The following is a 26,431-nucleotide window of genomic DNA, read 5'->3' on the forward strand; positions in this document are numbered from 1 at the left end:
CAGGGGGCGGTGGCAGCGGCAAGGGGGCGGAGCGGGGCTGCCCCTGGCGAACTGATGGAATAGCTGCCTTCTCCCGGCTGCCGGGCCTGGGAGCGGCCTCTGCTGCCCCAGGTCGCCTCACACACCTGTCCCACTCAGCTTGCTGAGTGGGGAGTGGAGGCGGTGTGGTTAGGGTGCAGGGCCCACGGGGATAGGGGGGCTGACGCGTGAAGCCGGTCAATTCGCTCCGCTCTCCCCCGCGGCGGAGCCAGGGGCGGCTTCTGCTGCCGTAGAGGCGGGACGCCGGTCCCCAGTTGAGCTTGGTCCTGGGAGGCGGCGGCGGCGGCGGCGGCGGCGGCGGCTGGGGGTTGGGGTCCGTTCCAGGGAGCTGCTCCATTTCTTCTCTCCCCCGCGGCCTGGCCTGGGGGCGACCTCTGCCGCCAGAGATTTGCCTGAGTTCCGACTCCAGGTGAGCTTGCTCCTGGGAGATGGTTGCGGTGCAGTCAGGGGGCTGGGAAGGTGGTGGCTGCGGGGATAGGGAGGCTGCCCCGGGGGAGCTTGAGGATTAGCTCCCATGTCTGTGCCGCGTGGCCTGCAGGCGGCCTCTGCTGCGCCAGGTCCCGGGACAACCCTTTCCCACTTTGCCTGCTGGGGGCGGGAGGCAGGGTAGTCAGGGTGCACGGGTGGCGGGGGTCGGGGGCCTGCAGCGGGGGAGCGGGCACATTTGCTCCCATCTTCCCCGCGGCTTGTCCTGGGGGCGGTGTCTCTTGCCCTGGGTTAAGAGACACGTGTATCCTAGTCGGCCTGGCCCCAGGAGGCGGGCGTGTTACGTTGGGGGTGGTGGCAGCAGCGGCAGGTTTTCCCATGGAGCCGGTCCATTTGCTCCCATTTCTCCCCATGGTTTGCCCTGGGGGCGGTCCCTGTTGTCCCTAGTTCGCCGGACGTCCATCTCCAGGTCAGCCTGCTCCCTAGAGGCGGCCACCGTGCGGTCAGGGGGCAGGAGCGGTGGCTGCTGTGGGGGTAGGGGGCTGCCTTGGGGAGCTGGTGGATTGGCTCCCGTCTCCCCGATGGCCTGGTGTGGGAGTGGCCTCTCCTGCCTCAGATCACCAGACACACCTGTCCCATTTAGCCTGCTGGGGGAGGGGCGCCCTGGGCGGTGCCTTTAAGGTGTGGGGGAGGCGACGGCAGGGGTAGAGGACCTGCAGCGCGCAGCCTGTCAATTTGCTCTCCTCTTCCCCACGGCCAAACCTGGGGGCGTACTCTGCTGCCCAAGAAGCCGGATGCCCGTCTCCAGGTCAGCTTGCTCCTGGGAGGCGGGCGCGATGCTGTCGAGGGGCAGAGGCAGCTGCGACGGCCGGCTGCCCCGCCTAATGGGGCCACTTCTTCTCCTCTCCCCTGACCTGGCCTGGGGACGGCCTCTCCCGCCCAAGATTAGCCTGAAACCCCACACCCGGTCAGGTTGCTCCTGGGAGGTGGGCGCGGTGACATCAGGGGTTGGAGAGGAGGGGGTTCTGCCCCTGGCGTGCTGGAGGATAAGCTCCCATCTCTCTGGAGGCCTGACGTGGGGGTGGCCTCTGCTGCCCCTCATTCCCGGGTCACCCTTCTCCAGGACATATTGCCCCGGGGGTGCTGTAGGGTGCGGGGGCGGCGGGTTGTTGGCGGGGGTATGGAGCTTGCCGCTTGGGAGCTGGTGGTTTAGATCCCATTTCCCCCGCAGCTTGGCCTGGGGGCAGCCTCTGTTGCCCCAGGTCGCAAAGCACTGTTTCCCTGACAGCTTAACCGCCGGAAGTGGGCAGGATGTGCTGAGGGGACGGAGGCAGCCGCCAAGGCAGCGACGGAGGGGGCTGTCCCTGGCCAGCCGGTCAATTTGTTCCCATCTCAACATTTGCTGCCCCAGTTTCGCAGGACGCCCTTCTCCAGTTTATCCTTCTCCTGGGAGGTGGGCTCAGTGCATGCAGCCCAAGGTCTGGGCTCTCCCCTGGGGAGGGGCAGAACTCTCTTCTTCTTCTTTGACTTTATTCTTCAGCGAAGTGGTTACTGGCCCCAATTCTTAATTCTGAGAAAGTGTAGCCTGTGTTACGGAGGAGCTGCTGGACAGTGAGGTTTCTGGGTGGGTTTTCACATCAGCTGATGCCCCAGGCAGGCAGGAAATCTATTGCTTAGAGCTTCTTAGTCTGGAGTTGGGGGATGGCCCCGCCATCCTCACCATGCTTTTTAAAAATGTGTTACTCCCCTCTTTTTCCTAGGTGACATTTTAGGTTATTGGGTCCCAGATTGCTGGCACACTCATCCCTGTTCTCAAACATCTTTTAAACTTGGGTGAAGTGATAAGTTGGGGAAGAAGATGATTTACTGAAAGGTAAGAATACTTAAATTTGCATTAAAGCTACATTCTGTCAATCTTTCTCAAATGATTTTTCTCTGATTCTAAATCCATGACCTAGTGAATGTTGTACTCCTGTGTAAATCATTGATCTTCACATCACACTTGTTGAGTGGTCAACGAGATTTGTTATTTAGATTATTCCTGAAAGGAAAAGCTCAGGCTTTTGAGAATTCCTTGTCTGATGTCACCCAGGCAGTCACAGTAGAAGACAGAGCTGATATAAAAATCCCTCACCTGCCTGAAATGCAAAGCTTCTGGGATTACTGATCCCTGAAATGCAGGTGACTCTTGGTGATAATCTGGGGGATGGTTTACATGATCAGATTCTTCCAGTCCTGTAAATGGGTTCCGTGGCCCCAGCCCCGGGAGAGCTGGTCATAAGGGCCATATCGTGAGGGGTGGGATGGGAAGGCAAGGTCTAAGAGCTGGCATCACTGAGATTCCACACTCGCTAAACACAGACCCCAGAGCCTAATTGTCGTCAGGTTCTGTTCTGGATTTGAGAGTGTGTTCAGACATGATTCTTGCCCTTCAGGGGTCACTGCCTGGGTGGAAGTAACCTTTACATAAATCTGGGGAGGATGACAATTAAGTAGATGGGCTGTTATGATTCTCAGTGTGCCCAGGCTCGCTCTTCCAGGCACTCGTGGGACTAACGAGAGTCATGTTATTCACTCATACACTGATTTATTACCCTTGAATTGATCATCTGTCCCACAGTAAGTGAATCAAGCGATGAGGAACCTGAGTTTTGTCCCCTTTCCTAGCACTGATTGTATCTGTCATTCAGGCGCCCTGCGAATGCATTGTGAAATGGTGGTATTTCTTGCCCAATGGGACTGCATTGTCAGTTCTGAGAATCAGGGGAGACACATGGGTAGGACAGCACACTGACACACATGGCACCCCCCCACCCCATGAGACAGCATTGTCGATGCTCAGGTGACCCAATGTAGACCGCGGTGCTAAACCTGAGCATGTTTAGTGATCTTGGTGGCTATGAAAATACAGACTGCCGGTCCCTACTTCTGGAGACTCTGAGGGTGTGCACCCCAGAATTCTGCATTTTAAGAAGCACCTTAACTAATTCTGATGAAGATGATCTGAGTGTCCCACTGAGAAACACTGGTGTGCGATGCACCAGTATTGAGGATTCTCAGGGAGGGATGTCTTTTCAGGATGGTCCAAGGGCCCTCACGAGACTTTTGCCTTGTGTGTAATTGTATGTGTTCGAAAGTGATGTCTCTCACTTCCAGTGCTTGTCAGCATGCTCTGTGCAGGGATTTGCTCTCAGCAGATATCAAAAACTATAAGTCTTCAGGTCACCGAGCTAGAGTGTGAGCGATCTTTTATTTTGGTTTTCTTTATTGCAATGCAGAGTCCCGAGAAGAGATTCAGACTGAACAGCTTTGTGTCGGGCTTTGGAAGACCGCTGGTGCCCAAGGGGTTCTCTGGCAGCACAATGACGAATCTAGGTCCCTCTTTCACTGCTACGTCAATGAAGTGGACCGCTTGGACAAGGCCAAAGCTGGTATCCCAACCATAGCCCTTGACAGTGATGTTCGGCTCCAGGAAGCCATCAGATGCAGCAGGTGGCCAGAGGAGGAGCCGAACGGGCTCATGAAATGTGACACCCCCAGCTTCATCAACACGGACCAGAACTCTTCCTTTGGGGAAGATGATCTCCTGATTTTGGAACCACCTATTGTTCTAGAAAATAAGCCAGTTGCCCAGACCTCACACAAAGACTTGAATTGGAAATGTGCTTTGTCAAGTGTTTCTCTGAAGATGTGAAGTCTGTCTTTGTATGGCAGGAAGTCCCCTTTCACAAAATTGTATGTGTTTGTGTCTGAGAGAGAGAAATGGAGACAGACAGAAAGACGGAGACAGAAGAGAGCCCCCTCAGAAGAGAGCTAGTTAAGGTGAGTTTTTGTGCCTTAGTTTTTGTGCCATTTGGGGTTTTGGGGGGAACAAAGTATTTACACTGTCTCATTCTCCTCGTTGGAAACTTTGGCCCCGTCCTCAGTGTCAGCGGCCTTGAACGGGGGTTGCCATGGTGCGTTTCATCTGGCGCTGCCACTTCCACGCTCTGCCTTTAGCACGTTGCTTTGCCTCCCAGGGCTGCCACCCTTTAAACTGTAAGGTGAGGAGTCTGGAGTAGATGATCCATCCCAGCTCTGCTGTTTTGCAAATTTCTGATTTCGTATTCGGATGAGGCTGGGATACACCCAGAGCAGTAGAAACCAGGCCCTACCTCCTGTCTCTTGCTGGGGCATCCCTCAGGTCTGTGCCTTCTACTCAAGCCTTTACTGAGCCCAGCTTTTGTCAGGAGCCCAAGTGCCTACCGGGATGACAGGAGACCTGTCTCTCGTGGTCACGGTGGCAGACATTTCTATTGGTTGTGCTGAAACAGCTCTTCTGAGATCCTCCGGCCACCCTTGCTCCAACCTGAGGACAGACCTACCGTTCCTTTCCTAGGAGGAGGATCAATCCATGGTGCATTTTATGACAATCCTGTCCCCAGGAATGCACAGAAGGTTATCAGCTGAGTGAGGGGAATTGCCTCTGTGTCTCTGTGTCCCTGTATCTCTGTCTGCTCACAGTGCCCTGCCACCGGCTACTGAACAAGAAAAGTGCTATTCACCATGCTGTGTGTTTTGCAGATGTGTAGGTGATGGTCTTGTGGCTCATGTGTGGGCTTTGTGCTGGGATGGTGAAGGGCTTATAAATACCTCATCAACATGTATTCGAGATGGCCTGGTGCCACACAGACTTGATTCATGAAGGCATCAAGCCTGCACACTGGTTTGGAAACAACTTGGTTTTGATCAGTCACACTGCATGCATGACTCACTGCTGATCTCTGGGTGTTTTTTTCATTTTAGATTTATTCACCCAGTGTCTTGCTTAAGCTGAAAAATACATTTATTTCACTAGAATATTCTCAGATTCTTTGTTTTCACACATCCAGTTGTTTAATTCCTTTAAAAATAATTTTGTGTTTATAATGCCTCCTAATATCTATCACCTCTACGTTCCCAGTGGCCTGAGCCATGCACCAGATTTGATGTAGGAACTGTTCCACCAAAAGAAATCCCTTTGCCATAATATCTTTTGAGGAAAATATTATTCTTTAAGGCTCTAACAGTCAATCGTAGAACAAAGCATGGAACATTTATTGTAGTTAATACATGTTCATGCAAAAAGAAATGATATTTTCATTAAACAATGTTGATTTTAATAACTTTTACTAATGTGAATATTATTATTCATAATTTAAGTAACCAAATAAAACCACAGTTATTTATTATGAAGATTGAAAACTATTTACACTGTCTCTCAATTAGAGGTAGCTTTATTAGAAGACTGAAGGGTATTAAAAAGATGGAAAAATACCCATGATGACACCATCATTTTTATTAACTAAATATCAAGAACTGTGCAGGGTTAAGATTTAACCCTCTGCAAGCTGTCAAGTTAGCATGAGGTAGTTTGTGGATGCTGCCAGAAGACAGGAGACTCCCCCAGGTTCAGAGACAAAGAACTTCCTGCCAGCACAGCAGGCAGCTTGGGGTTCATGTTCATGTTGGTTCCTGAGTTTCTTTCCTTTTGCTGTTGTAACAAAGGACCACAGACTCAGTGGCTTAAAGCAATACACATTCATCATCTCACTGTTCTATTGTGCAGAAGTGCAAAGTCATTGTCAGTGGGCTAAAGCCAAAGTGTGGCCAAGGCTACGTTCCACACCGAGGCTCTAGGAAGGGATTCGTCTTCCTACCTTTCCCAGCTTGCAGAGGTGTTCACACTCCTTGGCCCAGGGCCCTGTGTCACTGTGACCTCTGCTGCCACTTTACATCTCTGTCTCTGACTACATAGATATAAAGGAAGAGTCTTCTACATCTGGTATGGACCCTTTTTCCTAAATGGACATTGTATCTCTATTTATGTGCAGATTAAAACCCCTTCCCTCCAGGGTGTGGTGGCATCAGCTCACAAGATTACCACTCTGGGCTTTAAGTGTCCTCTTTGTATTGTCACCTGGGAACTTCTCTTTCCATAGTTAGCTCTGTGTTACATTTGTTGTTGTATTTTACCCGCCATTACTGAAAGTTTTACTTAAAAGGGATCCTAATTAGCTCTGTTTCCCTGTTTCCAGAGCTGAAAGCTTCAGTTCTAGAGTATCTGTTTGATTTCTCTTAAAAATACATTCCAGTATATTTCTCTGGTGAAAGTCTTTACCCTGTTGTCTATTCTCCCATAATTTCCTTATTTTCTTGAATATATTAAAAGTATTTTATAGCCTTTATTGGTAACTCTGATGCCTACATCACCTGGGGGTTTGCATCCTTTGTCTAATGTTTCTTATTCTCATATTATCCGTTATATAGTCTTGACATGTTGCATGTCTTGAAATTCTTTATTACATGGCAGACATTGCAAATGAAAAATCCATATGTTATTTTCCGTGAGAGGTTTTCTACCTTCCTGTTAGGCAAACAGGGTGAGGGACTGATCATGTCGCTCCAATCAGGCGCTGAGGTGGATCAGGACTGAAGTGCCTTTTTTCTTAAAACAGCTTTGAGGTATACTTGGCAAAGTAATTTTCACACGTATAAAGTGTACAGCTAATACGTTTTGACATAAGAATAACCCCAAGAAACCATGACCACATTCAAGAGAGTGAACACACCCATCACCCACAAAGCTTCTCTCCTGCCATTTGTTGTCCCTCCCTCCCTCCCCATCTCTTCCACTGGAAACCATTGATCTGCTTTCCATCACAACATATTGGTCTGCATTTTCAAGATCCTTGTATGAATGGATTAATGCAGTATCTACTCTATGTTGTCTGACTTCTTTCATTCAGTGTAATTATTTTGAGAGTCATCTGTGTTGCTGTATTAATAGCTTATTTGTCTTATAGCAGACTATTGTTTAGTGCTGAATTTTTACTGAAGAGTTTGTTGTGAGCAGTGTTTGGATAGACCATCATTTGTTTCTCCATTTACTTCTTGATGGATGCATGGGTTATTTACAACTTGAGCTATTATAAATAAAATTGCAGTGAATATTTGGTTACAAGTCTTTATATGGACATACGCTTTTCTTTTCTAAAGCACCAGGTGAGGAGTATCTGGGTTATATGGTAGATAGGTATTTACCTTTTTTAAAGAAACTGTTAAAGACTTTTCCAAAATGGTTGTACTATTGTAAATACCTTGTGGTGTGTATCAGCTCTGGTTGCTCTACTTCCTTACCAGCACTTTGTAAGGTCGGTCTTTCTAATCGTATTCATTCTTGTATGTATGTGTACTAGTATCTCACTGTGGTTTTTAAAAGCATTTCTCTAATGACTAATGGCATCTTTAATCAGCATCTTTTCATATGCTTATTATCCATCTGGATATCTTTACTGAAGTGTGTTTTCTGGCCTCATTCATTCATTCAGGTGTTTGCATTATTATTGAGATTTGAGACCTCTTTATTCTGGATCAGATACAAAGAGAGACCTTTATCAGATATATGATCTGCAAATAGCTTCTGTCTATGGCTTGTCTTTTCATTTGCTTCGCAGTGTTTAGAACAGCTTTGAAGAGTCTTCATTTTGATAAAGTTCACTCTATCAGTTTCTTTTTAAAATAGATTATACTTTTGGTGTCATAGCAAAGAAATATTTGCCAAACCCAAGGTCATAAAGCTTAAGCCTATGCTTTTTCTCCTAGCTGTTTTATAGTTTTAGATTTCCTATTAAGATCTATGATCCATTGTGACTTAATTTTTGTATATTTTGTGAGGTGTGGCTCAAAGTTCTTTTATTTACTTATTTTTTTTTTTGCATATCACTATCTAATTCTTCCAGCACTACTTGTTGAAAAGATCCTTTCTCCACTGCATCCTTTTTGAGAATCAATTGTCTATATAAGTGTTGGTTTAGTTCTGAACATTCTATTCTGCTCCATTATTCTATTTTCCTGTTTTACACCAACATCATACTTTCTGATTAATGTAGTTTAAAAAAAAAAAAAAAAAAGGCTGAAAATCCGATAGTGCAAGTATTCCAACTTTGTTTTTCTTGTTCAAAATTGTTTTGGATATTTGGGATCCTTTGAATTTTTATACGAATTTTAGAATCAGTTTTAAAATTCCTTACATACTATTCTGCCAAAATTCCACCCATGTCTTTGGCCATCTCCAAAGCCACATTTTCTGAAGAAGTCTCTCTAGATCCCAGGTGAAAGGAATTTCTGTTTCATCTGTGCTCCTATCACATTTGATAATATTTGATTACATTTATTCATATTTGGCTGGATGTACTTGTGTGATCTTTCCTGCCATATAGTAAATCTCTCAAGATTTGGAATCTTGACTTGGTTCCCTCTGTCTGCTGAGAAAACTAGTTCTATGCTTTGCAGGAGTGAGCCCTGCAGTAAGAGGTATCTGCAGCACACATCTAGCTCATTGCTTGCATATCGTCAAGGAATCCTGCAGATTTAGAATTGTTTATTGATTGTTGTCTCCAAGACGGCTCAGCCTTTTTTATTTCTATTGCTACTGCTGCAGTTTCAAAGGAAAATGGGCTAATTATTTTCCAAATATCAAAACATACTGTAATTGAGCTGTGACGCAAATTATGTGCTGCTGTTTCTTAACAACCTGCTTAGTGTTCACAGGTACCTTCACTCATGGAACTTTTGGGAGAATGTCATATCCTCAGAGATAGCAATGCTGTCTTTGGCGACCTGAGCGGTAGTATCTGAACTCACTCCTGCTGTTTTTCCAGTGCCCCCTCTAGCCCTCCTCCAGCCCTCCATGGGGGGCCTGCAGTTCTTCCCTCGAAAATCCTGTTGCTTCTCAGGAAGAATTCCCTATGAAACATATTCATGTCCTTCTTGTGGGGACATTCAGTCCAGAGACCTGACAGCAGGGGAAAATGTTTAGACTGCTTTTGGTAGAACGTAAATTCTTCCATACTTGTTAGAAGCAAATCCAATGAGGAAACTGTGTTGGCATCTAACAAATCAGGATAAATGTCTGATGAGGAAGATCAGCTTCCCCATCCCACTCAGGCGTCATGTTGATGTGACGCTCACCTTGGCTAACATTTTCTCCTGTGAGCAACGTGAAGTTCAAGACGTTATGAATGGCTTTTTGTTTTTCTTCCTTAGTCTTTCCACATTCACTCTGTCTGGTGAGATTATATGAATCCTGCTTATTTTCAGCCCAGCACTAAGCTTTTTAAAAGGATCACGTGTTTAAAAGGCTAGTGGACAATTTGTTAGAAGATTGAAATCCTTAGACTTTGGTCCTAGAGTTGAATCTTGGTTATTGGTGAATGAGAATTCCCGTTAAAATTTTAAATTCAGTGATATAAAGTTTTAAAAATAGTTCAATATTAGTCAATTTCATTAAACACTATAGCAGTTATTTACTTTTAAGCCTGTCTCTGGGGCAATTTTGCAATGATTCCCTCCTTTTATTGATTCCCTCTTTATCAGAATCCTTGAGAGGTCCCTGTCATCATTGTCAGTATCATCATCATCATCACCATCATCATGGAACTGATTCCTCTGGGAGATTCTAGGAAAATAAAGAGATGGACGGGGTTATGTTCAGGTCAGTGTGTGCATATACAGTAAGAACAGTTGTCAGACATTAGATTCAAGATACCCATTCCATTTAGAGAAGAATGTGGTCATGAAATCCTGATGTGCTGAATGAAGGAAGCGATGGGAACAGGGTAGTCAATGGGAAGGAGGAGGAAGTGAGCGAAGCGGGGAGCATAGGTCCTTGGTTAGGTGATCAGCACATTGGTGAGAATGAGGGGAGTGTGATGGCAGAATCATGTCCCTCCCCGGCCACAGGGTAGCCACCTGTGACATGTTACTGTACATGGCAAAATGCATGACAGATATTTTAGGACAAAAATCTTAGAGGATTTCTGTCTTCTAAATTGTCTATCAGTTAGCATTTTAAACCCATGATACATTATTAAAGATTAGTGCAGGGGGACAAATAAAAAGGATTCATATAATCTCACCAGACACACTGAATGTAGAAAGGCTAAGGAAGAAAAACAAAAAGTCATTCATATGTGCCTTGAACCATAAAATGCTCATGAGAGGAAATGTTACACAAGGTGAGTGTCACAGCCACATTCATAATGCCTGAATGGGATGGGACAAGGGGATCCTGAGATGAGACAATAGGGTGAGTAGCCTGGATTGTCCAGGTGGGCCGAATGTAATCACAGGGGTCCTTGAAATGGAGGACATTTCCCAGCTGAGTTTAAAATCAGAGGGAGGTGTAGCCATAGAGCAATGTTCAGAAAGGCTGCTGATCATGAAAATGGAGGAAGTCGTGGGGCACAAGCTAAGGAAGGTGGGTGACCTCTGGAAACTGGAAAAAAACAACAACAACAAGGAAACATTCTCTTCTAGACCCTCTAGAAGGAAGGAACCCTGCTGCTACTTTGAATTTAGCCCAATGAGAACTGTGTTGGATCTCTGACCTCCACAGCCATAAGCTGATAAATCTGTGCTGGTTTAAGCTCTTAAGCTTATGGAAATTTCTTACATTGGTAAGAGGAAAATAACATAGTGAGCCGTAGTGTAACGGATTAAAGGTATAGGATGGGGTGTGGAGAGGATTCTGACATTTACAACTAAAAATCAACCAGGTGAAGTGGGAAGGTGTTTTAAGGAAGACCTACCTGGCAGGGCTGTTAAGCAGACTGGAGAGAGGGGAGCATTGGAGTTAGAGGAATCAATTAAATCTCTACCAGAAAAATAAGGAATAAAATGTAACAGGGCTTCAGTGATAGTGGATGTATGAATGGAAATGGGCAGAGAGACATAAATATTACTTTGAAATTAGCTACAGGTTTGATGACTGCATGTTGGGGAGTCTTAGCCGATGTGTGGACTGAATGTTTGCATCCCCTCAAAATCCATATGCCGAAACCCCATCTCCCAGGGTGATGGTATTGGGAGGTGGGGCCTTTGGGAGGTGATTAGTAGGATAAAATGAGGTCATGAGAGTAGAGCCCTCATGAATGGGATTAGTGTTCTTATACAAGCCCCCAGAGTGCTTGCTTCTCTCTGCTCTCTGGGATATGAAGATATTGGGAAGACAGCCATCTTCGAGCTGGCAATCCTCTCAAGGATACATTGACCTTGAAAGTCTCAGCCTCCAAACCATAAGGAATATGCTGGTTGTTTAAGCCACCCGACCCACGGTAATTTGTTACAGCATCCCAGACTGACGAAGACAGTGGAGAATGCCTCTGAGTTTGGCACTGATTGCCTGGAGAATGCTGAAACCCAGGGAAGTGGGCAGCACAGACGTTTACTCATTTAATCCTGCCAACACAGTAGGAGATCGAGCCTACGTATTCCTCGCTACTTAAAAGGTAAGGAAAAAGAGGCACAAATAATAACAACGACAACAAAAACAACAATAATTTGTCCAAGATTCACACAGAACCCCCTGGAGGCAGAGTGAGAATTTATACTCAGGCAGGCTGGCCCCAGAGCCCCTGCTCATAACTAATAAGTCAGATCACCTTGCTTATGTGGATCAGTTTTTTTCAACTGTGATATGAGGGTACTGTGTCCAGTAACTTATACTTTCAAAATACTTCACTGTAACGGAATCATTAGTCACAGGCCTTACAAACCACAGAAACCTACACATACAAAAATAACTCGTTAGGTCAAGATAACCAATAACGTTTTTAAATATTATACCTGCTGGGCCTTTGCAATAAAATGTCTTTTTATTATTCTGTCTGGCTACAGAATAACTTCATAATCCTGCATGTTGCTGGTGGCTCCCATGTTGGACAGCACGGGCCTAGAGATTTTAAATTACTTGCCCAGACCCGCCCAGGAAGCTCGTGGTGGGATCCGAGCTATAGTCTGGGACTTTTCCTTCCTATCCAACAAGTCCCTCATGGAAGTTTAGAAGCTTCTCCTTTGGTGCCCAGCTGTCTATCCGTACTTATAACATCTTGTCAGGTGTTCCAGCCTGCTCCTGAACATCAGCCAGAACCCACTTCTGCTCTATTTTGTCCAGGTAATACCTTCTAGCAAACTTCCATTGCCTTCTTGGCATCAGTTCTTACCTGGAAGGGTAGTGGCTAGAGGTGGAAATGTGTCCACATGACAGGTTTTTCATAAACATAGCAGGAGTGGTCAAGAGAATAAAACGTCAGGAAGATGAGTAGAAGCAGGTCATTTAATATACCAAATGGGTACTTTCAATGTCTGTGTTTCCGAGTCCAGGCTTGTTCTGCCCGTGCATTGCAGGCCAATAAATCAGGAGACCAGGTTTTGGGGCAAGAAATAGCGACTTTAATTTGGAAAGCCAGCTGAGAAATGGTAGAATAATGTCCTGGGGAACCATCACCCCAAGTCAGATTTCAGGCTCTTCTTATATTAAAAATGGGAAGTGGGAATGCTTGGTTGTTGCAGAATTGGTGTATGAATTCTTTGTTGTTAGAATCCTTTGTTCTTGCAGCTCTTCACCTGGGTCACATCCGTGTAAACCTCCAACAAACAAATGTTGTTTTCTATTCGGTAACTTGTTATCTTTATGTGAATAGAAAAGTGTTAATATCCTTCAAAGTCAGAGCCTTGAGAATAGGGTCTCCTGTATATTTCAGGCTTTAGGCAACATTGTTTTACAAAAGGTGCAGAACCAACAAGACTAAGCCTAGGAAACAGGGCACAGGGTTAAAGTCAAAGGAACAGATCTAATATGGAGTCAGATTTTTTCTTTCCTATTTCAGTAGTGCCATGGAGAAGGCAGTTTGGGCAGCTTTTTGTAGGGTCCTGGAGGCTTTCTCTCTCAGCCTCTGTGTGCCTCTGTTGAAAACCCTTCCTAGCTATCTGGCCTGCTGGAAAACCACTCCGCCTGTTTTGCCCTGAAGATGTGTTCTGTTTATAACTGATCTCTACTTCTTGGAAAACAACTCAATAAAAACTCAGTTGGTTTTCCACCAGCCATGGGCAGGGGTGAGGAATAGCACTTTATTATTTTATGAAAAAAAAAATAGAAGAAGTCTTAAAACAGCACTGGGCACATAGGAGAGAGTCAATAAATGCTTCCTGGCTTAAATCAAAAGTGATGGCTCAGTGATTCCATGGCTGCTGTATTTGCTGAGCTTGCTACTCCTTTGCTCCATTACACATTTTTTTTAACTGAAAAAGAAATACATGCATGTGGTTAAAAAATTTCAAGCAGAGCACAAAAATACACAAGTGAAAGAAGTTTTCCCTCATCCCCTCTTCTTTCAGCCCTCCCTGGAGATGCCACTGTTTACAATCCTTTGTGTGTTTTCCAGATATGCTATGCACATTCCGACCTATGTATGTAAATTCCTTTAAAGTATTACTTATTTTTAACTTAAGGGGATTTAAATCCTCAAGTGTCTTCTGCCCTGGTAATAGAAAAGAACAAATCTGACTCCATATTAGATCTGTTCCTTTGACTTAACCCTGTGCTCTGTCTCCAAGGCTTCATCTTGCTTGTAAAACAATGTTGCCTAGAGCCTAAAATATACAGGAGAGCCTATTTTGAATGCTCTGACCTTTAAGGATATTTAACACTTTTCCATTCATATAAAGATAACAAGTAACATAATAGAAAATAAGGTTTGTTTTGTTGGAGGTTTACAGGGATCTGACCCAGGCAGATAGCTGCAAGAACAAAGGATTCTAACAACAAAGAATTACTACATCAAGAAGATTGCAAAAACCAAGCTCGTAGGAAAGGAGCCTGAATTCTGACTTGGGGAGATGGTTTTCCAAGACATTAGTTTGCCTTCTAGGTCTACAGAAAGTTGCTATTCCATGCCCCAACACCTGGTCTCCCAACTTACTGGCCTGTCCTGCACTAAGGAGAATGAATTTGGACTCAGTAACACTCCTATCTTCCTAGCAAGCTGGGCACTGGAATTGAGGGCAGCTATCCCACACCCAGGGACATACTGTGTGCCCTTGATGGTTCCCCGAGGGTGGGGTGTGGTTTACCCAGGAAGGATGGGGACTATGCACCAACACTCAGGCAGTATGCTCCTTTTGGGATCTGACCTTGTACCTCCCGCTCCCCGCCAGCACAACACCTGGGACAGTGGAGATAAGGCAAAGATCTTGCCTGCCTGTGTCCCAGCGTGTAAAAGGGGAATATGTACCCTTTCCAAGGTAGTTCTGAGCGACAACACCTGCGGGTGCTTGGTTCCCAGAGCAAAAGGAAACCCAGCTACCCTTGGGGGCAACGGGTGTGATCCCCGTAGGGGTCCTGCAGAGGCCTTGGGTGGAGGGCTGGTCCAGGGAGGTAAAATATGAGCTGCGGGCCTTGAAGGGTTAGAGAAGTGTGCAGAGGCAGGACTGCTGCCTCCTTCAGGATGCCCCCAGAGTTAAAACTATTTCTCTCCATCTCTGCTACTCTCCTCCACCCTCCAGATCCCTGCCTTCTCTCTGCTCCTCCTGTCCATGTCTCTCCCTCCACTTTTCCCCTTCTCCCCTCCTCCTCCCATCTTCTCCGTCCCTCACTTCCCCACCTTCTCTCACAGAACCCAGAGAGGATCGCTGGCCCTCCTGCGCATGCGCAGTCGGTGCCAGCTGGACCGAGAGTTGGAAGCTGCAGCTCCGAGCCGGGGATCGGCCCCAAAGGCTTCTCAGCTCTTTCGCCCGGTAGGACTTTGGCTCCTGCCCCGGCGCCCCGGCCACAGCTGTCCAGGGCCAGGTGTGCACCTGCCGCCTCTCGCCCCAGCCGGGCTCCCCTCAGTCCGCGGCTGGCGTCCCCTTCCCCTCTCCCGCCCGCGAGTCCTCTCCTCCGGGCTGCCTCTCCTCGGCCGCCGGCCCTTCCCCGCCCCTGGGCGGGCTGTGTCCCGGGCGGGCGGGTTCTGCTGACCCGGACATGGGAGGGCGGCTGGGGCTGGGGCTGGCCTCCGAGCGGGGCTACAGCCCGCGTCCCCCCCCCCCCGCTTTCCCTGCCCCGCAACCCCGGGGCTGCCCTCCTCTCCCTTTCCCGCTCCCTGGGGACCAGCTCAGTGGTGTGGGCGCTGCTCCCCGGGCTGAGAGCCTCCGGCTGTGAACCCCAGCTTCTCCTGGTGGAGTCGGGAAAAGGGAGCGTCAGTGCTGAGCGAGCTTCCTTCTCCTCCCTTAGTGTTTCTGCCCCAGGTAAGTACCTTGAATACTTTCACGTGTTTTGATGGCGGTGCTTGATGATGTCACTGTTTTTATAGTGAGAGGGATTACAGTGTTGAAAGCAAGGCTTGGTTCAGTTAAAAATGAGCTGAAGGCATGAGACTGTGACATCCTCCATCCTTCCCTCTCCCAGGGTGAAACGTGTGACCGTTGATCTTAAAAAGATAGTTACAGTCCCTAACTATCCCAGCCCAGCTAGGGTGCGTTAACAGGAACAGCACCACCAGAGGCTTTGGAGACTCAGGGACATTGCAGTCCTAAAGAGCTCCTGGCAAAATTTGGTTTGTTTTGGTTTCTTTGTTCTTCTTAAATTGTGGGGCAGACTAGTTGTATAGAGGGAAAAATAATTGTCAAGAAATATTTTTTCATTTAACATCTTTTTTATGATATTGTTCACACACCATGAAGTCCACCAACTTAAATGCTACAATACAGCAGCTTTAGCATATTCACAGTGGTGCAACCATTAATATTCCAGAACGTTTTCATCACTTCAGAAAGACCAGTGGAAATGAATGACCTATCCACCCCTTCCCAGTGCTGGTTCTAAAGAAGTTTCTTGGTTGTTCCTGACCATAAATTATCTTGTTACCCATAAAAAATCTGGTAGGAAATCTAAACATAATTGTATTGAATCTGTCTATCAAAGCAAGAATAATTAATGTCTTTATGGCATAAATTTCTTCTACCCATGAATATATCTCGGATCCTATATTTTCATATTTCCAGAGCCTGGCCCAAGGGAGGTCCTCTTTAATTGTTGGGTTCGTGAATGATGAGATTCTATCCATCGTTAGTTGCAACTGAAGCCTTTCACAGAAGAGAAAAGTAAACTCACTGAAGCCAAGTGACTCTCTGATGGTCAGAAAGAGTGACAGCTAGTGCTGGAGTGATCCAGTGGACTTGGTGTTTGTAACCAGATTTCTCCAGCACGTACAGCTAAGGGGATCAGAATATTCTTTTATTTTTTCTAAATGGCGTTGCTTTTATTTTTACTTATTTTTTAAAATTATTTTTTATTGAAGTGTAGTCAATTTAGAATGTTTGTTTCAGATGTACAGCAGAGATTCAGTTATAAACATATGCATATGTATCTACATATGTTTTAGATGGTTTTTAGTACAACTCATTACAAGAAAATGAATATAGTTCCCTGTGCTATATAGTAGGTCCTTGTCATTTATTTTATATTTATTAATGTGTATCTGTTAATCCCCCTTTTCCTGCCTGCTAACCACAGTTTGCTTTCTATGTCCATGAGTCTATTTCTAGCAGCACCATATTTGCTAGTAATATATGCTGGTTGGCTGCTTTCAGTTTCAGTAATTCCACCTTATCTGTGGGCATTTTCCTTCTGGTGGGCCTGTGTGTGGTTTGCACACGTGATATAAGAGTTGTGTATTTGGGAGAATTCCAGGCCTCGTGTAGTGCCTGGTACAGAGTGCCCACTGAGCTGATGCTTGAACTGGGAAAAAAAAACATAGTAAATGTTGGAATTTCCACTATGGTTGAGACTTCCAGGTTTCTATAACCTGTTTAGCCCACCTTAATGTTGGCTGCACCCATACTGGGTAATTTGGTGGAACTTCATGGTATGGTGGTGTAGAGACGGGTCCTTGTATGCTTCTTCTCTTTCCGTTTTCTAAGACTCATTCTCCTGGGCCTTCCAGATCCTCCCCCAGAAGTGCCCAAGGCTTGCTTGGTGCTGCGCTGAGGCAATATTTGTTAATAAGGCCCTTTCCTCATCTCTTCTGAGCCTCCGTTTCCTTCTCTGCACAATGAAGAATTAGACTAGAAAAGTGCTTTTCAGTTTCTTTTAAGCCATGTTTCCTTTGAGAAACAGAAAATACAAAACTCTCCTCCCATTCAACATATAGATTTTGACACATCCTCCAAGGAGTGACATAGCTCTTTGTGGAAAATTGAAGTGATTGTGATTCCAGGTGGCACAGAAAAGACTCTTCAGACATTTATTGCAGGGAGAGGGCAGGAAAGGGGCAGTATATCCCACTTTCTAGTGTGAGCACTGGAACAGGGGCTTGGGTTTAAATACAGTGTCCGACGTGGCCTCTCTCTAATCTTTTTTTTTTTTTTTTTGCCTCTCTCTAATCTTGCACAATGTGATAAACCTCTCTCCCTCAGTTTCTTAATGCGTCAAGTTGGGGTGATAATAATTTGTCTTTTGTGAAACATACACATAAGACATTTGTTTCTCGGTAGAAACAAAACCTGCAAGAGAATCAGGGATTTCTTTAAAAAAAAAAAAATCTTGTCCACAGCACTCTGTCTGTGTCTATTTTGAAGTTCCTTGAGGGTGAGTGTTGGGTCTAAAGTCCATCGTGGGACAGGTGGCCCATGGGTCTGTGTGCCGCAGATGGCCCCCTCCTCCCCAGTCCTCTTTCTCTCAGTCCAGGATGAAGTTCCCTAGTAGATTTACACAGAGATCTTGTGGAAATGGCTTTTCATTTTATTGTTTCACGAAGAAGGGCTGCCATCATGATCTCTGTAGTCAGCTTTTGGTGACCTGAAGGCTATGCAATTACGTTTTTCTATTTAATAAAAAGAAAAAAATTACAAGTACAAAATTAGACCTACGGTGGTGGCAGGGGCTCTTGAAAGTGGGGACCATTAGCTTTGTTAGTTTCAGGTGCAGGGGCCTCTGGCCATGAGGACACATCATCGTGCTCTGAAGTTGGAGGGACCAGTGGGCTCAGTGGGAATGTTTACTGAGTGTATCTCATGGGCTGGGCATTGACCTATTTGTACTGTGTGTTCCTTATTTGAGACAGTGAGCTCATTTATCCTCAATAGCCTCTTTAATAATTTAGACTTTTTATTTTGAGATATATTGTAGATTCCCATGTAGTTGTAAGAGATAATATGGAGAGGGCCTACGGACTTTTTGCCCAAGTTTCTTTAAAGGTTCCATCTTGCAAAGTTGGGATACAATTCAGTAATGACTCACTAACCCTTTGAGGTTTGTGTTATTGCCCTCATTTCTATTCATGATTAAACTGGGGTTAAGAGGAGCACACAGGCCTGCCCAGGTCACCCATGGTTAGTGTAGAGTCGGGTGAAACGTGGGCTTGGAATTTCCAGGCAGTACCATCATGATGCTCTGTGGCAGGGAGCAGCATTCACTTTGCTTGTTTATTCATTCATTCAACAAGCATTTATTGAGTAAACTCTGTGGGTCAGATGCTATCATAGGTTTATCTGATTCTTCAGCAGTATGGAGAATCCGGTAATGTTTCCTTCTTTTTTCTAATCTGAGAAAATTAGCTCTGAGTGGTTATATACCCCCCAAAGGAAATATAGCTCATAAATGAGGGATAGTAAATTTGTACAGTTCCTTCTTCTTATGCAGGTGGTACCCTAGGCATTTTACATTTGTAAACTTCCATAATCCAGATATATTCTTGTAAGGCAAGTATTTTTTTTTAATTGAACTATACTCATGTTTAGAATGTTGTGTCAATTGCAAGGTGTTTTTTTTTCTCGAATTTGGAATTCAAAAACTATTTTTTGAGGGGGGTAAATAGGTTTATTTTTTTGTTTCAATTTTTTTTAAAATGAGGTACTGAGGATTCAACCCAGGACCTCATACATGCTAAGCATGTGCTCTACCACTGAACTGTACCCTCCTCCCCCAAAGCAAGTTTTCTTATCAAGTATTCTGCAGCTTAGGAGTTCAAATAAATTGGAGTTGAAATCCAGGTCTTTTGATCCTACTGTGTTTCTTTGCATTATGTCCTGCTGAGGGGTGTGGAAGCAGTTCCTTTATTCATTCCTTTATTCAGCAGTTTTGAGCACTGACTTTGCATCAGGGCCTGGCTGGGTGCTTGGAAACAGAAAACAAGAAATGACCCTTTTCTGCAGAGGGCGGAAGCCTAGACCAAAAGCTGCATAATGTGATCCGAGCTGCAGTAGCCATGTGCAGGCGCTGAGGACAAACTGTACCCCCGGCTTTGCTTGGGCTTCCCCTGCCTTCTGACTGGTACACACCAGGTCACCGCAACCCAGTGAGGCCCGCAGCCTGCAGCACAGTATGTACCTCGGTCTCCTCTTCCCTCTCGTCAGGGCCTGCAACATGAAAATCCCTGACTACGTGCAGTGTGCTGAGGACCACCAGACTCTCCCCGTGGTGGTCCAACCCGTGGGGATCATCTCAGAGCAGAATTTGTTGTGCATCTATAAGCGAATCTCCTTGGTGAGGCAGATCAGCCCGTGTGGCTCGCAGTGGGCAACCTGTATCCACTAAAGTCACCACTATGTGCCCGAGAATGGGTGGAGCGACTTCCAGACCCACCAGAAGGACGTGGGCCTTGTCATCATTACCGACTGCCTCTTGGCCAAGACCTTCGAGAAGCTCCACGTGCAGAGGAGCTGTATGGCACCACGCTCTATGACTCTCGGCTCTTTCTCTTTGTGCTGCATGGGGAGGTGGCCGAGCAGCCGCGCACCGACGTGGCCTTCAATTTACAAGGACTCCAGGGTGGTGGAGAAGAGGATCGAGGACTTCACTGAGTCTCTCTTCATCATGCTCAAGTCCAAGTGGCTGGACGGTGCATCCGACAAGTCTGGGGACAAGATCCTCCTGCTCTACATCCTGTTTGAGAATGAGGACTTCGTGGGACTGGACACAGAGAGCAGGAAAGTCTACCTGGATGCCCGGCCACCCTGGCTATGTGAAGGGTTGCTTCCCTACATCCAGAAAGGGATCAGCAAGGAGGAGGGCTGTCTTGTAGCCAAGGCGTGAGGGAGGAGCAACCCGCCGGTTTTCAGACGTTTAAAAGTGAATCCGCCTTTGTTTCGGAGAGATTCTTTTAGGGTTATTACGGACACTTACTCCTGCTTTTCAGCCAATTACCCTGGTGTGACCCCTGAAGTTGCTGTCCAATAGAGTAGCCAAAGCCACTGATGCTAGGAGAGCTGGGGAGGAGGCTGCTCTGAGCTGAGATGTGCTCTAGGTCAAATGCACATCAGACGCTGAGACTTGTCTAGTAAAAAGAATGTAAACTATCTTGTTACTTTCTTTATTGATTACATGTCAAAATGATAGTATTTTACATACTGTAGAATAAGTAAGATATGTTCTTAAAATCAGTTTCTAGGGGTTTTTTTGGGGGGGATTACCTCTTTAAATGTGGCAACTGGGAAACTTTCTTTACATGGCTCACATTTCATTCCTGTTGGACAGCCTCTCCTGGGACAGTCTCATCCCTGTGCTTATAGATGTCATGCTGAATCCTGAGATGCAGAATGAGGCGCTGGTTGAGCTGGGGGTGGAGCCAGTGTCTCCTGCTTCCCAGGTCCAGCACCTGCACGGCTCAGGCCCTCTCTCCCTGCCTGACAACCACCATGCCAATTTAGGACAACAGAAACACTGCCAGGGGCTTCCAAATGAGCTCCTTACGCAGGGAAAGGCGTGTCACGGAGCATGGGGCACAGCAGGGAAAGATTCGTCCTCACTTTGTCCCTGTGATTAGGTCAACGGACCCACTTTGCCTTGGAAGTGCAGACGAGTTCTTCTGGGCTGCCTACCCCCCCACCTTCTGCTCTGTTTCCCTGTGTATCTATTGAGATATCCCTCGAGAAGAAGAGGGTGAGATGCCTTTGCCGAGAGGTGGTCCCCCTTTTCTGGGGAGGTTGTGGGAATCTGTGTCCCTCCGGCCTACGGCCTCGGGCCTTGACTCTGGAGAGGGCTCATGGCGGTCCCACAGGTGACGGTCGGAGGACCTGGCACGTGCTGCCGGGCCCGAAGTGGAGGAGGTGTTCTGCGATTCTCTGTGAGTCTAAAATCAGATTCTACTTTCGGGTTGTTGGTAAGTTGGGGGAGAAGATGCCAGAGAATTGATAAAAAGATAGTCCAGAACAGTCCTGTGAGTGACAGGCACAGGGGACCCGAGTCCCACCTGCTTGTGGTGCCTGGCGGGCTCTGGATGAATTTTCACTTCCTCCCCGGACATACCTCTAAGGCTTAAGGAAGGGGCGAGGCATGTCGTGGCCATGACCAGGACTTGTCCTCACAGGGCTTCGTGATCAACACTGCTTTCTCCCCTTCTGCTTCTTGTAGATGAGCTGGCAGATGTATTGGCATGGGCAAAGCTGAAGACACAGATGCCAGCACTGTGCCACTCCCAGGCTGGCTCCATTCCCGTCACCTGTAACCACCTGCTGAGTCCCCAGGCGTCAGTCAATGTCGGTACATCGGTGCAACATAAGCAGGGACCAACATTTCCCCCTGGACAAAATGGTGGGTGAGCAGTGGAAGCCTGGAGCCCTGCCCCAGCCCCCGGACCAGTGCCTCTTCTTTTGTCACAGGAGGCACTGGTGACATGTTTGCTCAGCAACTGCTTGGCTCTGAGTCTGCAGACCCACCAGAGAATGTCAGCTTGTTTTTGCCTTTTGAAGTGTGTCCTTGGGATTTGGCGGAGTAGCTGGTTGTGTGCTTAGCCCATAGTGGTTGACCCTGTCACCATTGTTTACCCAGAACCTTGTGTACCAGGCATGGCTCCCGGCATCAAAATACAGCAGCGCATTAAACCTCCCTCCTGGTGGGTCTGTCTGTTTTGGTACCGTAAGGGCTCAGCCAGCATCTGAACGTCAGTGAGATAACGCGGCCTGTGAGCTCGGGTCAAGTAAGTTCTCCTCCAGTCACTTTTACTCCATTGTTGCTTTTACTATTGCACAGTCATTACTTTTTTAAACAATGCTTTGGTGCAGGAACAGAGCCTAATTCTCTCCTGTTACTCTTGGTGGGAGTGAGTAAAATTGTCCAGCTTGAAATGCGACCACATTTTGTAGCTCAAAAGTTGTTTACACGCATCTAGGTGAAGTTTAGGTTTGGGGCGCTGACCACGTTGGGGTCCCCCGGCAGCGCCGCTCGCTTCAGGCCCCTGCCTTCCCTGGAACAATAGGTGAGGGTGGGTCTCACCGTCCCCTCGTCCCTGTCCTCACCAAACTCACGTAAATTCTTGTAATTGCTGTCAGTTATTTTTGTTCTCATGTGTTTCTAATTTTCGCTGTTCCTCTTTTCCTTTTTCTATTTCCCTTTTTATCTTGTACCGCCCTGTGAGCATGTTGTTGCGTCTGAAAAGTGGACTGTGCACACCCTGCATTGGAAATAGCGAGATTGTCCTCCGTGCTGTCCCCATAGATTTAAAAAGCAAAACTTAGTAGTTGCCTTGATCCATATATTATCCTAGTCATTTTTTTATTTTCTAGATTTTTGGAATTTTTGCTTTGTTAGCACATCACCCACTGGTGTTTGATACCTGTTAAAATCCTTGCTTTGAGGAACCAGTTTGTTCCTCCTTATGTTTGGTGACAAATGTGCCCTTATTAAATTTGTTTGATTGTTTTGAAGAAGTGAGATGTGAATTGATTTAGGCGGCTGCTGAGGGATTTTTTTCAAGGAGTATTTAAACTTGGAATGTCAAAATCTGCAGCATCTTCCTTGATTCTGGCTTTTAGACAAACGTGCTTGGCACGCGGTTCAGGGCTGTCGCTGTGTGACGTGCGTGACGGAGCTTCCTGGCCGGCGGTCACTGGTGAGAAAGTGGCAGTCTCGGGGGTGAGCAGCTGCAGGGGATGCTGTTGGAAGAAGCAGTCACCGGTTTTTTGTTTTTTGTTTTTTCATTCACCTTCCCGGTGCCATTTACTTAACTTTGCCTTCATAGAGAGGCAGGAGCGGGTCTAAACTCCATGCCACTCTTATTTTCCCTTTACGAGGCTGGTTTTTCTGAGTATCAGAACAACATGGCCTTCTCCTAAGTAGCTGGCTCACTTGGATCTGGTGGACACAGGGACCGCTAAAGGGGACTGTAGCTTCCTCTCTGCTCCAGCCAGTGGGCATTCAGAGCCGGGTCTGTGGTTTGCTCCAGCAGCCATGAAGTCCTCCCTGCACCAGCCTTTACTATTAACCCATGATGGCAGTAAATAGCTGACTCCGTGTCTGTTGCAGCTGACGTCCACCACTGACGGCCGTGTCGTTAGTTTGCAGTAGTGAGTCTCCAACACCCTATTCAGCTGTGAAGTGACCTTGCAATCTCACCCACACCCTGGTTCATCTCACCCGGGGGAAGGGTTTGGCCACCACCGTCATGCTGGCCATGAGACCTTGTTTCTCCTTTCATGCCCTGGTCCAATTGTGGACACTTCATTCTTCACTGACTTGGTCTCGCTTGAGACAGGCCAGACGTTCTGAAAGAGCCCATCACATTCTGGGGGGGAACAGATCACAAGAATCGCAAGTAGGAGTCTAGGCTCTCTGGGTTGGCAAATGCAGGCTGGGATCTGTGAAGGCTGGGCTGTGCCCTGAACACAGGCCTTTCCCGTGGCTCCCGAGAGCCCAGGGGTCGGAGTGAGAACAGCCTTGCCTGGGTTTCCCCATCCTCATCTGCTCACTTGCAGGTGTGACTGCTAACTAGGAACTCCCCCAAACTTCGGGACCTTCAAAGTTCAGACCACAAGAGAAACTTGAGTCCCTTCTCCTGGGCCTCCTTTGTGAGAATCCAGTGCCTTCTGAGGTGACCAGAGGCAGGAGATGCCTCCCCCTCCAGGGAGCTCTCTTCGGAGGACTGTGATGCACTGCACCTTGCTGTCAGCTTGTGGGGTTCCATCCGTGGTCCTTGCAGAACCAGACTTGAGACTGGCTAAGCAATTAAAATGACAAGACTGATTCCAGGGCAGGGCCGGGGGGAGGAACAGGGGAAATTGAATGTGACCTCAAACACCTAGGTGGGTTCTGGGTCTGTTACTAAAATCTGGAGCCTGGGAAGTACCTGCCAGGAATCGAACTCTAGAGTAAATTGTGGACATGAGGCATTTTTAAGATTCCATTTGTCATCCAAGTTAGGACTTCAAAGAGGCACTCGGGTCTATGGCCCCGGGGCTCAGGTGAAGGAGCCGGACTAGAGATACACGTTGGGAGTCGTCATTCTTAGCTGGTGTTCACAGCCGTGCAGGTGGATGAGCTCATCTCGAGAGGTGCAGACTGAGGCTGAGGCGGGTCAGGGCTGTGCCTGTGTTGGAGGAAAGCCCAGACCATGCAGCTTTGGCGTGTCACTCAGTGGCGTTTGGGATTTTCAGAGCAATGGCATTTATCCTTAAGGGTCTTGGGGGTGGGCAGGGCCACCCAGGAAGAAATCTGAATGGAGGGTTGTGGCCACGCGTGCGCGTCTGGGGATGATGCAGAGGCTGCATGTTCCAGGAGGGGAACCTCCTCGGAAGATGGAGTCGGAGTGAGGAGTGTTGAGAAGGTAGTCACACTCACCTGTGAGGGAGGGACAGAGGCCTAGGGAGTCTCCACCCTAGTGAACTCTCTTTCCCACGAACAAAAGGCCAGCAGTCAGAAGATTTGAGGTGAGAAGGAGCCAAAGTGGAGAATGGTGGTTGGACAGTTCTGGAATAGTCTCCCTGGAAAATAGAGTTTAAAAAACCCAGACTCTTAAGAACATTGATAGTGACGTTGGAGGAGTTAGTTCTTTTTCTGGCCTCCTAAGGGTAAGACATGTATCCGGGGATACACAGAAGAATCGGGCATTCTGGTCCGGGGCTTGACCCTTACCAGTGGGAACAGGGCAAGTTTAAAGGGGGAGAAGGGCAGCAGAGGGAAACTAGCCAGGTCTCGTGTCAGGTAGCAGTCGGCCGCACTACTTGCGTGTTGCATTCACATCCGTGCCTCCCAGGTGGGCGGTGGCAGCCCACTTTTGCAGATTGGGAAGCCTTCTCAGAGGGGTTAAGGAATTGGTCCATTTCGCGGCTAGTAAATGCTGTAGCAGGATTCAAGCAGGGCCTTGTCAGACTTCAAGGGCATGTTCTCTCTACTAATTCCGGTACCTCCCTGTTGTACCTGGATTGGTGAATTGGGTCAGTATTGGAGCCTTTCACAAAAAGTACGATTTAAGTGCCTCAGGACTCTTTCCCAAAGCTCAGTGTTCTTTAATGGTTCAGAAGCACCGCAGTGATTTTCGCCCCACAGAGGTAAGGTCTTACTCTTTTGACGATGACGTGGTTGCAAATGACGTACAGGTGCAAAACCAGACTTAGCAGCTTCTGAAGGGAAACTCTCCAGTTCTTCCTTGATAGGCTTTCTTCCACGGGATGTAACCTGCTGCAGCGTAGGTCTGAGCTTTCTGTATGGACTGAGGGTTTGATATCCAAAGTTAGCAAATAAGGGTCAGATGGAGAAAATCGACATTAACAATTTATTTTGGGGTTTCATTAGACAAGAAGCACTATCGCTTAATGGCCCATATAACGTATGTAATTGAGTACAGAACATTGCATTCCTTACTTTCTAATGAGAGCTGTCTTGCATCGTAAGGTTGTCTGCTTTGGAACTTCAGCTCAGCCAGTAGGGCACCTGTCAGTGTGTTGGTGTGATTGCATTTACACAGTGCATGTAAACTGGGCTTCCTCTGCCCCAAACACTCCAGTGCAGAATCATAGGCTGTAGCCATCTCTTAGTTATACAAATACTTCTACAACTATATGATACAAAAAAAAAAAAAAAAAAACAAAGAGAGAGAGAGAGAGATTGCCTTTATCAAAGTTCCTTTGATTTTAACTGCAAACTGTTGTTGAGCAGCTCTGGTTTCCTTTGGATATGAATATGTACATTTCTTTGCATGTAACTTGGATTTTAGACTAGAACACCAACCTCTTGCTTTCCATGAGCCACAAAAATCATAGCCAAATGACATACGTATTAAACATTTTATTCTTTTCTTCTGAGACAGAATACTTGAATCTGGGACTTGGGCTGTGATTTTGCTTTTTGCTCTTCCCACCCCTCTTATCGTCTCACTCCTTTTTCCCACGTGGCCTCCAAGAGGTCATGGTCTCCGAG

The 26,431-nt window shown here is 46.9% G+C and overlaps 1 long non-coding RNA gene across 6 annotated transcripts in view; it reads left to right on the forward strand.

The window, feature by feature from the left end:
- The first annotated feature begins 36 nt into the window (after positions 1-36).
- The window catches only part of LOC141577529 (uncharacterized), a 127,677-nt gene continuing 101,282 nt past the window's right edge, over positions 37-26,431 (forward strand). For 2 of the 6 annotated variants that reach the window (XR_012506680.1, XR_012506681.1), the window contains exons 1-5: positions 468-1,918; positions 2,226-2,338; positions 3,744-4,287; positions 11,615-11,774; positions 14,830-15,549. This is a non-coding gene — a long non-coding RNA (uncharacterized LOC141577529). The other 4 variants (XR_012506685.1, XR_012506684.1, XR_012506683.1 and 1 more) reach the window with 4 other exon arrangements.

This window comes from Camelus bactrianus, chromosome 4 (genome assembly GCF_048773025.1).
Source record: "Camelus bactrianus isolate YW-2024 breed Bactrian camel chromosome 4, ASM4877302v1, whole genome shotgun sequence".
NCBI classification, from domain to species: domain Eukaryota; kingdom Metazoa; phylum Chordata; class Mammalia; order Artiodactyla; family Camelidae; genus Camelus; species Camelus bactrianus.